Genomic DNA, 17,865 nt, shown 5'->3' with positions numbered 1-17,865 from the left:
TTTTCCTGAATTCTTTATTAAAATCTCTTTAAAGTGCTACCTTGGCCTACCAGTCCAGAAATTGTGGAGTTGGGTGCCATGGGAAGAACCCCCCGTTCGAGTCTTCAAAATTCAGGGAGAACCGGCCTACAGTCCGCAACTCGGGGGGGGGGGCGCCAGTAGGCACCCCTATTTGAAGACTCGACACTGAGGGTGTCAATTCTTCAAAATTTGAGTCATCAGAATTCAAGGAGAAACAGCCTACCAGTCCAGAACATGGGTTGATTGTGTGCCATGGCTGCCTGGGGGATTATCCCCCCTAGTATATATAGTCCGTGCAGTTAGTCTAGTTTCTATGCATTTCGCAACCATATGCCTGGGGAAGGAGTGTCCTAAGTTCGATTCCTGTCGACGACATGAGGAGCTCAAGGATCTTCCTCAGCCAGTTATGGGCGTGGACAGCATGGTTTTTTCCATCAGTTTATCTCGGGTTTTTCATCCTTTCATCAGTGTGTTCGCTGGGCTGGTTTGCCTGCAAGCAGGCAAACCAGCCCTGTGAACACACAGATTATAGTCATGAATATCACCCTTAGGGGATGCAGCAGAGGAGTGGCGAACCACCTGCATTAATACGCCAGTAACTCCCTCATTAGGAGGGGACTCAACCCATCCTAGGATGGACGAGAGGGATAGGATATATATAATATAAAGACCATCTGTCCAAAAAGAAAGCGAACGTTTTGAAAATAGAAGAAACTAGTGGCGCTACCTGTTGTATCTTTTTGTTGTCAAAAGCGGCAATCTACATTAGTGTTGTGTCAACTGTTTATGGCATTCCTTTCATTAGAAGCCGAGTTATACTGCCAAGAGTGATAGTGTGTTTTGACGAATGGTCGGAAAATGAGTTTCAAATAGTGAGCTGCGATTGACGTTTTTGTTAAAATTGGTAAAAGTTTTACCAAAATGCATCAAATGCTTCAAAAAGCATACGGTGATGAATGCTTATCCGAAAGTCGAGTTTAAGAGTGGTTTAAGCAATTTCAGAGTGATCATTGAGACGCTTGAGGATGACGAAAAGCCAGGCCGTCCAAAAACTGGACTGAGAAACATCCAAAAAGTGCATGATTTCATCAAAGAAAACCCTAAATCATCCATCAGATTCATTGAGGATGAATTGGGGATTCCAAAATCAACTGCACAACATTTTCACTGAGAGTTTGGGCAAAGCAGAAATTGAATTCGCGATTTTTTCCACAAAAGTTGACAGACGACCAAAAAAATGTATAGAATTGAACAATGCAAGGACCTCATTAAAACTCTCGTAAGGACTCAAACTTCCTTGAAATGATCGTTACTGGTGATGAAACGTCGTGTTTTGAGCCTCAAACAGAGTGCTGAGTGGAGAGACCAGAAGAGGGGCATCCGAAAAAAAGTCGCTTGGAGAAGTCAAAAGTAAAGACAATGCTGATTTGTTTATACGATTACAAGGGCATTATCCACAAAGAATTCGTTCTGCCTGAACAAACAGTCGGTGGTTGTCGAAAGCAGCAACCTTCAACACTAATGAAGATTGCCACTTTCGACAACAGAAAGATACAACAGATGGCATGACTAGTTTCTCCTATTTTCGAAAAGTTCTGTTTCTTTTTGGACGGAGAGTGTACAACAGATATATATATATATATATATATATATATATATATACACACGACAACAGATATCAAATGGAACAAAATATCATCGATGAAATTAAAAGGTGCACGATGCTTGGGTGGAAAGCATTTGGAAAATTAATTCAATATTCAAAAGCCAACTACCATTATGTCTGAAGAGAAAAGTTTTTAACCAGTGTATTCTTCCTGTGTTGACATGGCTGTGAAACGTGGACACTGAATGCAAAGGAAATTCAAAAATTAAGAACAACACACTTTAGCATGGAAAGGAGTATGCTGGTATCACAAGATTGGATCATAGTCTCTGACATCATAGGAAGAATGAAACATATGAACCTGTGTCTCAGTGGATGTGGCGTTTGCGCACTGCTGCGCTTGACCACACGAAGGAAGACTTCTTGGTTTCGAATCTATCGGCGAATAGAAGAAATTTTTCTAAGCCTTTTTTCGACCGGTTCCCGAGTTAGTCGATCTCTGGCATGGACAAGCAGATTTTTTCTCCTGGAAACTCGGGTTTTTCTTTCCGTAAACTCTAGAAAATTGACCGTAGAACCCATATTATTTCAGACATTAAATACAAGTGTTAGGGACCACGAGATGGCGGCACTTGTTGAGCCATCTCTCTCTCCACTGCGTGCTACTTGATTAATGATAGCCTTAGGCCAGCTGTCTCTGATTAGCTGCCAGTGGAGATTTAACTGCCCACTCAGTCTGTAAACGTTAGATAAGGCTAAACGGCCTCGCCTACTCCCTATATACGGGAATATAAAGGTGTTAGCTGATTTATTTATTTTTTGATATATATATATATATATATACATACACACACACCAATAATTGTCTGGACACTCCTGTTGTTTGAAGTTATGAAACATTCCAGGATTGTTAATAACAAAAACCTTTGCACAGAAAGTAGGAAGCAGTATTTCATCATAGCAGTTGAATATAGGTATTCAAAATATTTACTAACCATTTTTGTCAGAAATCTGAACTTGAAATCTGTTATATCGCTATCCTGTATGAAATCCAGTGATCCCAAAGACTGACATGAATGAGAGTAGATTTTAGCAGGTTCTCAATTCAAGGAAGACTCGTCTTTCTCGAAGTGCTTATTTAGAACAAACGTCAGTCAATTACTGATTTCCTTTGAATTACTGAATTTGAATTACTGATTACTCTTCCTCGTTAGTCGCAGTGTTGGATTCTAATTATGTAGAAAATAGAATAAATGTTGTTTGATTCAGAATCCAACATGACTTTCCGTCACAAGAACTATATTTGTAAATATTATTTGATGTAAATAACATAAATTGTAATTGATATCATATAACTACCTTAATTATGTCAAATATTTAATTGCTTAATCAAAGAAATGTTTTAATGGTAAATAGATTCTGTATTAAATATTATTAAGCTGTTTTATTTATTATTTTGTCAATATTGTAAGAACTTATATTTGTAATTTAACTACGCATTTATTGGAATGCAAATATTCTATTTATTCTTTTCATGAAAATTAACGTTATGTAATAACTGAATGTAGTTATATAACCTAATGTAACATTCGCGAGAATGTTTACGTCTATCGGTTGTCATAGAGACGCGTGGAAATAAACGAGCGCGTGTGAAGGGAGCGTTTGTAGAGGAGAAGAGAAAATAGATACGTAGTGGTAAGTGAGGAGTCGGAACGGAACTTTGGAACTATAAGGTAGCAAGGAAGTAAACTAAAGAAGTAGAAGTAATTAAAAGATTCCTAAGGATAGGAGTTGAGTAGATATTTTTTTATATAAGTGAATCTTATAGTTGGCTGAAAGCAAAACCAGCCGTAGTAATAAAAAGAAATTATTGCCATAATCGGATAATTAGAGAACTGGACATTCAAAGAAGAATACTGAATAAATCCAGTCAGTCTACAATTACGACTTATTTCTGTACTACCATGAAAGGGAATTGTACGGAGTTAAACTAGTTGATGAATGATAAATAAGAATAATTAATGTACCTTATAGTTATCTGGATTTTTGAAGCGCGATTAGTAATGTTTTAGTTATTTAGTGTTTCGCAAGTGTGATAAATACAATTTGAAAGTGTGCTCACAAAATATTGGAAGTACTGAAGATTATTTCTGGTAAGGACAGTCATATTAGTTTATTTCAGTGTATGCAGATTTAAGTATTAGTTCCGTTGCGCTGTTTCTAACATTAACTGTAGCTTACCATCGAGGCTGAGAGTTGAAAATATAGACATTGAAGTGATATCTACCGTGGTTAGTGCCTGTTATGAGTTAATCGTAGAGTGTAGCTGAGAGATACATGGAAACTGAATAAATAAGAAATTCTATTGTAATAATTTGAGTAAAGAAACTTTGTGATTCTGAAACTGTGAATTTATTTGAGAAAGTTTGAAAGATTGGATTAATATGAATGACTTGACTTGATGTGCTAACTTGACTGGTTTGTCATATTTAGAAGTGGAATTTATGTATTTGTCAAATAATCATATAATAAATATTTTGTTTGTTAATTTAAATATTGTGTTTGCCTGAATTTCTTTTTACTGTACCGTTCACAAAAACTCGAATCTAGCAGGAATCCCAGAAAGAAAGAAAATAAATACCATCGGCCTGATTGAATGAAAAGACTGCTAACTAATTTTGAATTAAACTTACTAATTCATATAGACTTATCTAAGGATAGAGTGGCGCAGTATAATAGAAATTTCTCTACCCTTAGATCAGTGATTAATTTGCAATTAGTTTTCCTTTATTTTATGAAAGTGACTTTTAGCAAGATGGCGGATTCGAACGTCAAGAGAACACGTCACGACAGCAGATAATTTTCCCTGACAGACTCGAATTCACGAATCCGCACTGCTTCTTAGTTTCGAATTTTGGATTCCTACCATCACATTATCTGTTGGATTTCTGCTCAGGACATGGACTGGTTATTACTAACACCATGTTCCAACATAAAAATGTGCACAAATTCACATGGAGAGAAGAGGCTAGGAATAAGAAAAGTCTCATTGACTATGTTATTGTTGATAGTGATGTTTTCTCCCTGGTGCAGGACACCAGAGTGTACAGAGGATTTGAAATTGGAAGTGATCACTATTTAGTCTTGAGCAGGATAAAATTGAATTTCATATCGAAAAGAATAACATGTAAGAAAGTTTTAAAGCGAATAAAAGTTGAGCAGCTCTCAGATGTAAACTGTAGACTAAAATACAGAAATATTATTGAAAAGAAAATGAAAGAGTTTGAGAACAGGAATCAAACCTTGGAGATTCAGTGGCAAACTCTGAAGGAAACATTGATTGATTCTGCCAGAGAGGCATGTGGTGAGGTTGTGTGCAAAGATAAAAAAAATCAGAACTCCCTGGTGGACACAGGAAGTTAAAGAGGCAGTGAAGGAAAAGAAGAAAGCATATCAAAAGTTCCTGGCAAATAAGTCAGCTTTTACTCTTACAGAATACAGAGACAAATGTAAGAAAGCTAAACAGTGTGTAAAACTAGCTAAACAAAAGTCATGGGAGGACTTTGGCAAGAATATAGAAAATAAATATCAAGAAGGTGGCAAAATATTCTGGAGGTTGTTGAAGAAGCTTAGGAATGGAGGAAAGAGTGCTGTAAAAGGAATTAGAGATGATAAAGGTGAAATGAAAACAGGAGAAAAAGATATCCTTGAAGTATGGAGTAATTACTTTGAAAAACTGCTAAATGAAACAAGCAGTGATGACAGCACAGTGATAAAAAACACTGACCAGGCATGCAGTCAGGAATACATATCCATACTTGAAGTAGAAAAAGCCATCAAAGGCTTGAAATGTGGAAAGGCAGCAGGAGTAGATGATATTCGACCAGAAATGCTGAAGTATGGTGGTATAAGAGTCTTACAGTGGCTGCACTGCATAGTTCAGAAAGCCTGGACAGAGGGACGAATTCCCGATGATTGGAGTAGAGCTCTCATAGTACCCATATATAAAAAGGGAAATAAAACTGAATGTGAGAATTACAGAGGTATTTCCCTACTGAGTGTTCCTGGCAAGATCTATGCAAGTATACTTGAGAAACGGTTGAGAAGAATTGTGGAAGAAAAGCTTGGTGAAGAACAAGCTGGATTCAGGCCAAATAGAGGCTGTCAGGATCAGATCTTCACTTTACGACAAATAGTCGAGAAAGCATGGGAATATAACAAAGATCTGTATTTAAGTTTTGTCGATTTGGAAAAGGCATATGACAAGGTGCCAAGAGAGAAGCTATTCAATACGCTGCAGTTATATGGTGTCAATGGGGCATTATATCAAGCAATACTTAGTCTTTATTTGAGTTGTGAGTCAGCAGTTAGAATTGAAGGAAGTACAGGAAGATGGTTTAATGTTAAATCTGGTGTGAGACAAGGATGTACATTATCCCCTCTGTTATTCATTATCTATATGGATCACATTATGAAGGAATGTGGTATTAAACCTGATATCAAAATTGGAGATGTTAATGTCATATATAAAAAGGGAAATAAAACTGAATGTGAGAATTACAGAGGTATTTCCCTACTGAGTGTTCCTGGCAAGATCTATGCAAGTATACTTGAGAAACGGTTGAGAAGAATTGTGGAAGAAAAGCTTGGTGAAGAACAAGCTGGATTCAGGCCAAATAGAGGCTGTCAGGATCAGATCTTCACTTTACGACAAATAGTCGAGAAAGCATGGGAATATAACAAAGATCTGTATTTAAGTTTTGTCGATTTGGAAAAGGCATATGACAAGGTGCCAAGAGAGAAGCTATTCAATACGCTGCAGTTATATGGTGTCAATGGGGCATTATATCAAGCAATACTTAGTCTTTATTTGAGTTGTGAGTCAGCAGTTAGAATTGAAGGAAGTACAGGAAGATGGTTTAATGTTAAATCTGGTGTGAGACAAGGATGTACATTATCCCCTCTGTTATTCATTATCTATATGGATCACATTATGAAGGAATGTGGTATTAAACCTGATATCAAAATTGGAGATGTTAATGTCAGTTCTTTGCTTTATGCGGATGATGTTATACTTGTAAATAAATCCGCTACAAGTCTGCAAGATTCTCTGACCAAATTGAATAGCTGTTGTAATAGATATGGTATGAAGGTCAGCAATAAAAAGACAAAGACAATGAAAATAGGCAGAATCATTGAAAATGTCAACTGTGTTGTGAATGGAGAACCTGTGGAACAAGTAAAACATTTCAGCTACTTAGGCACAATTTTTACTGAAGATGGTAAACTAAATATAGAAATAGACAACAGAATCAGCAAAGCTGGTATCGTGGGAAGTCAATTGAATAAATTCATATGGAATAAGAAAGAAATTAGTCGGAACACTAAATTAGCTGTATACAAGACTGTGTTCAAACCAGTTTTAACTTATGGATCTGAAAGCTGGGTCAGAAGTAAAACACTTGACCAAAGACTAGAGACCGCAGATATGAGAGTCCTGAGAAAGATTAGAGGCGTGAACAGATGGCATCAATGGCAATATCATATTAAAAATGAGGATATTAGGAAAGAACTTGACATTGTCAGCATCCAGGAATGCGTTAGCAGAGCTAATCTCAGATGGTATGGTCACTTAAATAGAATGGGAGAGGAAAGATTAGCAAAACAAGTGTTCTCTGCCAGGTTGGCAGTAAAACGACCCAGAGGAAGACCAAGATATAGGTGGATTGATACGGTACAAAGTGCCTTAGATGATAGAAATATAAAATCTGACAATGTTGGAGTCTTGACAAGTAACAGACTGATTTGGAGGAAAATTGTAGATAGGAAGTTAGTAATGATGTAATTTTTCATGTAGTACTGTCATATCCTGTACACCCCTTGAGGGTACATGGCAGGAATTTGATGATGATGATGATGATGACCATCACATTAATGAGGTCGTGTTTCTACGGGGACATTTCCATCGAAATAATGTACACTCATTTTTCCATATTAGCAGATGATTGCACACGTTATGTTTGTAACATGCAGTCACATAATTGTTACACTTTTATCCATAGGGAACCCGAATAACTAATCGGGCCCGTATTTATTCCAGTCAGTCAAATACCCAATCCCCTTATTATACTCGTACATGCAAGCAGATTTTCCTCAATGCAAATGACAAAATGACTGACGATCATCACATATGTGTCTCTTAATCATGAACGTACGTAGTTTGTTCCGTATCCAAGATGCTCTTTGGTTTTGAAAGACCTGGGTTCGAATCCCGTCCTGGACGTGGAGACCTTATTTTATTTCTCAAATGAAGGTAAGTTGACTGATTTCATTACGGATGAGGCAGGGATTTAATTCTTCAACTGATCTGCTCTTAACAGACAACAAATTTGACTGAAAGCCTTAGTTTTTCGCGCCATAATTTTCAACCAGAAACACTCGTAAGTTAAGGCAGGAACACTCTCACTTTGTCATTTCTTTGCACTTGCTTTGTATAAACTAAGAATTATAGACAGAATTAATGGTATCTTTATGTAATTACCAGCAATGAAGAACTAATACTAAAATGAGCCGTTTCTTGTGCTCTCATTCTCTTTCTAACAATGAGAAAACTGCCAGTAATGCTTAATCCGTTAATTCAAATAATATTCCCAGAATTCCCTTTCTGTTAAATTAATATGTACCATCGACAGTTCAATATTTTTTTACTAGCCTTTTTGCATCAAATACTTCTGACTGGTGAATTGTAAGAAAATTGTTCTCTACCATTCATACACATAAATATTTACTTATTTTGACAGATATGCAAGGTCAAGTTTTAAATATAGCCCTCACTGATATTAATTCGAACAAACAACAAAATAGCCACAAAAATATTCCACACATCTCGGAAATTACTTCTAGTTTAACTTGTAGCTGGAGGGGGGGGGAGAGAGAGAGGGAAGAGGGGACCGTCCACCTCGGGCGGAACTTTTCACGTGAGACAATTTTATTTTTCGACGATTCTTTTATTTATGTTAACTGAATAATTTTATTTAATTAATAATTAGTTTTTAACAACTATGCTTATAACTAAAATAAACATAAACATAGCGTAGATAAAAAGCCAAATGGATATCATTTCTGGCGAAGTTAATTAAATTAAGGGGATAAAAATCTCTTATTATTTTACAGCCAGTATGGGAAACTGAGATCGAAAACTACGATCTAAGTGTTTCATGCCGAAGAACTATCGGCAAATCCAAGCGTAAGTGAACACCTGGTAGTACAACACCAAGGCAACTCAAAGCAAAGGTGGAGCAAGCTCCCTCACTATCCTTGATATTTTCTCATAATGTAAAACACAGCTCCTATGAGATGTAATACTGCCTTACATTAGGAGGAGAGGTCATCACCCAGACCGGTTTCAACCTTTTTTTCGAGGTCTCATCAGCGAGTGGATGATATCAAAGTTTAAATGAAAAGAATTTACATACCTTCACTATACGAATGCCAGAATGGTGTGCCCATAAAGTATAGCTAAGATAAAAAGCCAAATGTCTATTTTTTCTGGCAAAGTTAATTAAATTACGTGGATAAAAATTCCTTATTATTTTATAGCCAGTATGCGAAACTCTGAGATCAAAAATTACGATCTAATTTCTTTGGCATGAAACTCTTTGATCGTAGTTTTCGATCCAAGAGTTTCGCATACTGGCTGTTAAATAATATATGTCGTTTTGCCTTTTTGTAGTATTTTTGGCGTGTATTGAGAGGGGTAGCAAACTCAGGAACCATCTGGTGCGGCAAAAGCTTTTGCTAAGCCACGTTATTCTATTAAAAAATCAGTCATCCTAGCACAGTATATAAATGCTTACAAGTTTTCGACTACACATAATTATCTCAACACAAAAATAAAGAAATTAAAACAGATTTTTAAAAACCGAAATTAACCAACACAGCACATTAATTAATTACGCCAATCAAACAGTGAAAACCTGCCAAAACAATTCAGTAACCAAAGCAAACTCTGCAACACAAAAAATCATTAAACTGCCATACATCCAGAACACATACAAAGCCTACAAATATATTTTTAAACACACCAACTATAAGTTGGTGTTCACCACGAACCAAAAATTGGCAACACTTCTAAATTGTACAAAATCTCACACGACAAAGAAATACTAGAACACCACTATGGAATTTACAAGTTTCTTTGCGATCAAGATTTTGATGTCACCCACACAACTTCTACGATCAGATCTTTATCGGCAATACTAGAAGAACGCTTCCGTGACTGCATTTAAAAAGTGCAACAACCAAAAGAAAAACAGAATACAAAGTACAGGAAAATCAGAAATAGCAGTGCACGCCCTCAATGAGAAGCATACCCCACAAATTGACAAAACCATAATAATATTGATATACGAAACAGTGCTTAGAATATCGGAAACTTAACCATAAAATGTGACAAAAACTGAATAAACGTCCAAAACATAAATCTTCAAAACATAAAAATTAGGCCACGACTTCGACCAATAGAAAACAACACAGATACACCAAAGACAAAAACATGAAGCTGGCTTGAAATAGCTCCGAAGACAATGCACTTGTCGAAACAGTTCGCACCCCGTTACTTCCCCCCTTGATCTTCTTCCGTCATATCCTTCTCCAAAACAAACATTGCTATCTTTCACCTCCTTCCCAAAGAGTTCAATGTCCACCCTTAATAAAAAAAACAACAACCGGGTTTTTAAAAGTTCACATACCTCTTGCCTCAGCAATAATTCGCCCACATCTGTCTATCACCACATTTCCAAATGTCCCCCTTCCTTTCAGTCATAGTTCAGCAACAATACAAATATATGTCACCATTCGCCGGATGCGGCTGAATAAGAAGACAACCAGCGACATTCGCACAAAGGTATGTCTGAATTATTCTTCTTATACATTCTTCATATATTTGTCTATAAAACATCAGTAATACCTTCAAAATTGCATAAAGAGCTAATGACATTATTAAAAAGGGGTACTCCTAAACAAAAATAGGCTAAATAGCCATAAAAATAATATTTACTTAGAGGAGTAACATGGGAACTTTCCCAGAAATAATACCTATGATTTCCTTATATCTATCTCTGAGCTTTAATGCCCCCCCCCCTCTCTCTCTGTTTTGGGAAAAGCTGTGCTAATTATTTTCTCATATAACTGGCATTTATCTTTCGACATTTACTTTCATACCAATGATTTTATTAAACATAAATAAAAATTAAAGGGCAATTCGTTTTCAGCTATCTATATTCCTTGCATTCTGCGCGAAATTTAAGACTCAAAATTAACACTCATCTTGACATTCCAAGTGTTATATTCACGATAACTTAACAGCTTTCAGTGAGTTAGGACTCGGACAAAATACTCCTTTCAGTCTATCGCCTAGAGTAGAAATTAGGCCGATATTCGAGGTCATCAGCAGTTAACTACTTCACGATCTGTACATCCGTTCAGTAATCAATCAACACCAATATGGATTACGCCACCATCGGCCTAAGGAGAATCTCCTAGATAATATTATGCACTTTATTTTTAGAGTCAAGTCAAAGATTTGGAGAAATACAATGTTTCTGAGAAATCTTTCTGGAGCGACTGCAATTGCGAGAAAAGTTTTGCTACTTTCAAAGAGACAATTTCTATCCTCCTATGGTCTGCCATCCATCCTTGATATTTGGATCATAGTTTCTTCTCTGGGCATACAGTGATTGTCAAGTTTGGAGGCTTTTCTCATAATATTTAAGGTCTCAGTCCATTCTATTTCTTAGATGAAATCCAATCCCCGGTTCTACTGATGAGAGTAAACCAACTTCCTCTTCATTTTGACAAACTGCGTACTTCTCAAAACACAGTTGTCCTCAATGAAATTATGAAAGACAGAACACTACATTGAAACTTCCTGCTCCTGCTACTGTAAAGCGACTTTATCAAATGTAATGTGACCAAAATGTAATCCTATCTTATTTCTATCCAGAAAAATATTCACTTGTCTTTACTTGTGATAGCACTTAGAACTCTAATGAGGACCACATGTGGTGTCATGAGTATTCATTGGTCATCATCCATTAAGTGCTCACCTTTCACCATACAAAACCAACTTCTCATTATCCTCTTTCCTTGCACCGCCTCTGTTTCTTTGGAACAGCCTCACCCCCAAATCCCCTGCCCCAAACATATAATTCAGATATTCAAGAAGTATATCAATGGCTTTTCTTCAATAAGAGGCCAACACATAGCACTGAGGTCTTTACGTTTCAGTCTCACGCATGGCACCGGGAAGTATAAAATAATGGATAACTTCTGATATCATATACCACAGAAAATTTAAAGAAAATTAAATATACTTCAGTTCATGTAGGAAGTTCTCCAGAATTTATGTGACTGTCACTTACAAAAGGCAATAAAGTAAAATAATAATTTACTATGTGCGGAGGGAAGGGGTAAAGGCTTTATAAAATATTATAGTTTAATTATTTTACAACTCCGGAAACTTGAGGGAGTAAAATAAAAGATTTTCAGGCCTCCAGTAAGCATTGAGGAAGTGTTACACCTCAGGATGAAATTCACCTCCAACTTATATTCAAAGACATCAAGAATCTTTATGAAATGAAATTTCAAAATGTTATTAAACATTTTGAAATTTCATTATTTCATTATTTCTTAATTTCATTATTTCTTAAATATACTTAAAACAGTTTTTAAGTTTTCTTAAAAACTGTTTTAAGTATATTTGTTTTAAGTATATATTTTCTTATTTCTTAAATATACTTAAAACAATTTTTTCTTAAATATACTTAAAACAGAGACCTTTAAAAGGTCTCTGTTTTAAGTATATTTAAGAAAAAATTAGGATTACATGTTTTTTTTTTTCAGAGTACCAAAAACGCCTCTCAATTAAATCAACATATTTCAATATCATTGTTAATATATGTAATTTATAGCCTTCCCATTCGGTGACAGAGCAACCACACCTATTTAAATAACTGCAGTGACACGTTAAATATGTTGCTAACTGAGAAGAAATATTATTGAAATAATGGTTAAGGTTTTAATTAAGAACAAAACTTAATAAAATGCCTTTTAATATTGCACTTTCTTAGCCTAGTAAGCTTCCTCGCTCCCTTGACTTCTGGAATCAACCTCCAGTTTAGCTCAAGTTAACTCCGAAGGCTACACTAGAGGGAAGACAAATCCATCAAAATAGAAAGACATTTTATCGCAAATTTACGATCATTATCGCCTCTTGATTACAATCATGTATGAAATGTATAGTTCAGGGCTGATACTTTTGGATTTTTTTCCAATACAATGCAAACACATTAACAAGGCAGAAATATCATTTCGATTGATTTTTAGACAAAACAATAACCGTCGGTGGCTTTCCCCTATATCATATCCAAATTATAATTTGTCTCAAATGGCAGCAAATAATTCGAATAGCCAGCGTCTACATCGCCAACACTGTGCCGAGGCAATTTGGAAATGACGAAACTGAAAGATAATGAATAGAATGATATGGCAAGAACAGCTGTGTCCACTTGCAGGAAAGAAATAGTTTGACAATATTTGGTTTGATTTTAGACACACTTGAGGTATCGGCTTAGAGCTAAAATAACTTGGGTGAGACGAGAACGATACTAACACATCAGGACAAATGAAGTGCAAAAAAAGTCGAGAGAAGAGAGGACACAGTCGAACGAAACTCGCATTAAGGCAATTAACTAACCAAGATGTACGGTATGGTGCAAAAAAAAATCAGTACCGAACCTCGACACCCCTTCAGTACACACGCTATGAGATATGCCGTTCGACTGCATGCATATTAATAGAACACGTGTAAAGTCTATGCCATTACCTTTAGCTGCAGCAATGGTGTTTACATTGGCAGAAAATATGATTATTGTTGAGCATTATTTTCATTCATACGGAGTTGGTAGAACAGATGGCCCAAACTACAAAATGTTTTTGAGCAGTTTATTTGTCGGTTCCTTAAGCGTTCCCCAATCAATAGTGTCGTCATTGCCTTAATCAAGGTGGTTCCGACGTACCGGGAATGTTCTGCCTCTATGTAAAGGGCATTCTGGGAGAGCACGAACTGTTAACGCAAATGAGAATCACTGGCGTGCTGGAGAAAGTGTTACAATCTCCAAAACGCAATCAGCACTGAAAAGCGGTAAAACTTGGGATTCCGGGACAGTCACTACACAGAATTTTCAAGGAGCTGGGTTTCTTTTTGCATGTCATTCAGGTGGATCAGTGTATTACAGCAACAGCTTACACTGTATGGCAGCAATACTGTGCATGCATTCTAGCCAATGTCTATGAAGATCTATTCTTCCTCCATAATGTTCGATTCTTGGACGAAGCGCATTTCCATCTAAGAGGTCATCTAAACAGACAAATCTAAAGTTTTCTTCGTTTCTTGAGACCTGAATTTGTCCAAGAGAAACCGCTCGGACAGCAAGGAGGTCACTGCATGGTGTGCGGTTTCAGGCCATGGCATAATTGTGTCCTACTTCATTGAAGAGGGTGGTGTAACCGTGACCTTGAATAGCAAACGCTACATCGAGAATGTGTTGGTTCCTTTCACCCAGAATTTGCATAGGATAGATCGTGCAAAAAAAGTCGGTTGCATGTACAGGTATTCGAACAGGACGGAGGAATCTGTCGCACGTCGCGTCGTTGTAGAGCAGGGTTCTTCAGCGCTAGGCCCGTGGGCCACCTGTGGCCTGCAGAGCTCTTTGCCATGGCCTGCCGGCTATTTTGAAAAAATAACTACTTACCATTAAAACGCGATTAAATAAAAAATAATTTCAATGAAACCTGAGGGCCACTAAGCTATCCTGCGGTATTTAGAGTTGTAAGATGCTTTCCACATTCACAAGAAATGCTGTGTCTTTGATGCTTTACATAAAATCCTATTAAAATAAATATTAAATAGACATACTTCTTCAGCCATCTATCAGTGCGAAGCGATACTTAAGTACTGGTACTAACGTCGCAGATAGATGGCTGAAGCAGTAGTTCGTTCAAGTGCACTGTCTAGTGCCTTCCAGATAAATCTTGAAGGTACTCGATACCTCATTATTTTCATATAAATACAAGAGGATCTCATCCACAGTCAATCATGAAGAGTGTGATATTCAAGTATAAGAGCACGCAGGTTTGTCGTGTCAGCCATAGCCTATTGTGGTTTTATATTGCCAGACTTTTTTTCATTAGCGTGAGACATATTCATTGGATAATAACCGTTAAACTCCTATTTTGGATCATTTTTTTGGGTTCACCTTCCATCACTATGGCATCTACGATTAAAAAGTGGAAATCAAGTGATTTTTGTCGGAATTTAATTAAAAGCAAACCAATTTGTATTTTTTTGTGCTGATTGAAGATAAACCAGCATGTTTAATTTGTCATGGGTAAGGGTCAATATCAAAAGAATACATTATAAAATGACACTACGAGACAATGTATGAATCCGATTTCCATCACCTTCAAGGGCGGCATCGTGTGGACAAAGTGAACCGCTTCAAATTGATTTAAAATGCCAGTAGGGTACGTTTAAAAGGCAGAAGGAAGAGAGCAAAGCATGCATCAAAGTAAGTTATGTAATAGCTGAAAAAATTGCTAAAAAATCAAACACCTTTAACAGCGAGTGAAAGAGTGTCTCATCGCTGCTGGGGATATTGTGTATCCGAATAATAAGGAAGTGTTTAAAAACCGAGTTTGTCTGGGGTAACTGTAGCACAACGTGTCGAAGAACTTGCCAATGACATTGAATGAACTCTAAAAAACGGTCGTCCGAATGTATGTCAAATTCACTTCCTTTAGATAAGAGCACAGATGTGAAGGACACACAGCACAACTGGCTATCTTTGTCTGTGGCATTGATCAACAATCCAATGTGACAGAAGAACTGCAAGCGCTCGTATCTATGAAAGAATGACAAAAGGCATTAATATTCATGAAGCAGCCAAGAAAACGTTCCAGCGTTTCAACCTCAGCTTAACCAACCTTGAGGGTGTGGTAGCTGATGATGATCCTGCTATGGTGGGAAAGACCGAAGGGTTTGTTGCACTGCTATGGAAATAACTGGAACTAGAAGGAAAAGATTTTGTCCATTACCACTGTTCAATCCACCACGAGAATTTTTGCGCAAAACGTATTGGATTTCAGAATGTCATGAAAGTTATTGTGACTGTCGTCAGCATTATTAAAGCAAAAGGATTAAATCATCAATTCCAAGAGTTTTTGACACAAGAGTGAGGAGCATCACTATCTAAACCACGGCGATGTGGTTTATTATAGTGATGTGCATTGATTGCGCAGAGGGAAGGTTCTTAAAAGAATCTTTGACTTAAGGAGCGAAATATAGCAGTTCATGCAAACCAAGGGGAATCTGATTGTAGAATTTAATTATCCGAAGTGGATGACACACGTTGCTTTTGTGACTGACATCTTGTTGCATACGAATGACCTAAATATGTGGCTACAATCCAGAAATCAACTGGTGCACAATCTCTTTGATCACATCAAAGTCTTTGTAGCCAAGCTCAAACGTTGGGAGGCACAACTCGCAAAAAAAAAAAAAGACATAACTCATTTTCAGCTTCTCGCTGAGTCCAACTGTTCATCTCTTGATGAATACGCTACAAAATTAGCCATGTTGCAAAGCGATATCAAAGAGATATTTAGTGATTTTTGTAACCAACAGTCATTTTAGGTTTATTTTCAATGCCATTCAGTGTCAATGCTGCCGAAATGCCAGATTCAGTACAAATGGAGCTGCTTTGATTGCAAACAACCCTTCTTTGAGAGAAAAATTATTCAGTGTACCCTTGTTTACATTTTTCAAAGACTACATTTCTGAGGACGCATTCCGTAGTCTTTGCCGGCATGCTTTGAAGATATGCAATTTGTTAGGAGGCACTTACTTATGTGAGCAGTTCTTCTCCAGAATGAAACATGCGAAATCTAAGACAAGAACTCAGATTACAGACTAATATCTCGAGAACACTGTGCACAGCAACTTCCAACATTGATGCTATCATGGACAAGTGTTAAGAGACAAGCTGGTCAAGGAAAAACATTGCCAAGTTGCCCATTGATATTGTAAAAAATGAGTTTTCTTCATTAAATTATATTTTTTCAGGTATTGATTGTATTTACTTATCATGAACTCTACTCCTACCTATGCACTTAAAGCTGAGTTTGTTTGTTTTTATAAAATGTTATGTAAAGTATCAAATGCACAGTATTTCTTGAGAATATGAAAACCATCTTACAATTCTAAATACTGCAGTATAGCTTAGTGGCCCATGGACTTCATTGAAATTTTTAATGCAGCCCACTGTCTGAAAGGTTGAAGACTGCTGCTATAGAACCTATTTATGAGAACACTTCGCCGTAAGGCTCATTTCGAGGTTCACAGAATTCCCATACCCATCACCTTCTCCTGATCTCACATCACTTGATGCTTTCATTTGTTGGAGACAGGGCCTTCACCAGATTAGACCGCGTGCTAACCAAACAATTAAACATCGCTCCTGATGAATTATAAGACAATATAAGAAAATCTCCAATTGCTATTTTGTTTTTATTACAAGAGATACATTAAGGCAAAACAATTACATAATAATATTAATTAAATGTTTGCTCTATGGGGATATCGCACAATAAAACTGTTTATAAGCTTCATAGCTTCTAAATTTAAATTAGAAGCTACCTCCGCTTTTAGGGTGTGTTGTTTTCTGCAGGGGGGCGCCCTGACGTTCACGTTGGGCTGATAGTAACTCTCAATTTGAGTAGGAATTTAAATTAATTCAAATTAATTAACGTTTAAATTCTTTCTTTTTTTTCTTAATAATGATTCAATGCAGTAAAAATGCATAGCCTAAAATTTCCACATACTCTGTAAAGACTTTCACGTCACCCCTGGGGGTTGGGTACCAGTACTACACTTTAAGAAACACTGATCTAATAAGTGGGTCCTAAAATGTTTAGTTTTAGTATGTATGACTATAATTTTTTTATTATTACAATATATAATAAGCACATGAACTAAATTAATGCCATATATTTGTAAAATACATCTTGCCATAATACGGCGCCTACCGCAATATGGGTGAACAAGCACCCTTATTAAGCTGCGCCATGAGGCAGGCTGCCTCTATGCTACTCCCTGTCGACGGTACTGGTTGAAGAAATGG

The sequence above is a fragment of the Typopeltis vanoorti genome, chromosome 10 (genome assembly GCF_054136105.1).
Source record: "Typopeltis vanoorti isolate ZY-2024b chromosome 10, IOZ_Tvanoo_1.0, whole genome shotgun sequence".
Classification (NCBI taxonomy): Eukaryota; Metazoa; Arthropoda; class Arachnida; order Uropygi; family Thelyphonidae; genus Typopeltis; species Typopeltis vanoorti.
This window is presented reverse-complemented; position numbering follows the sequence as displayed.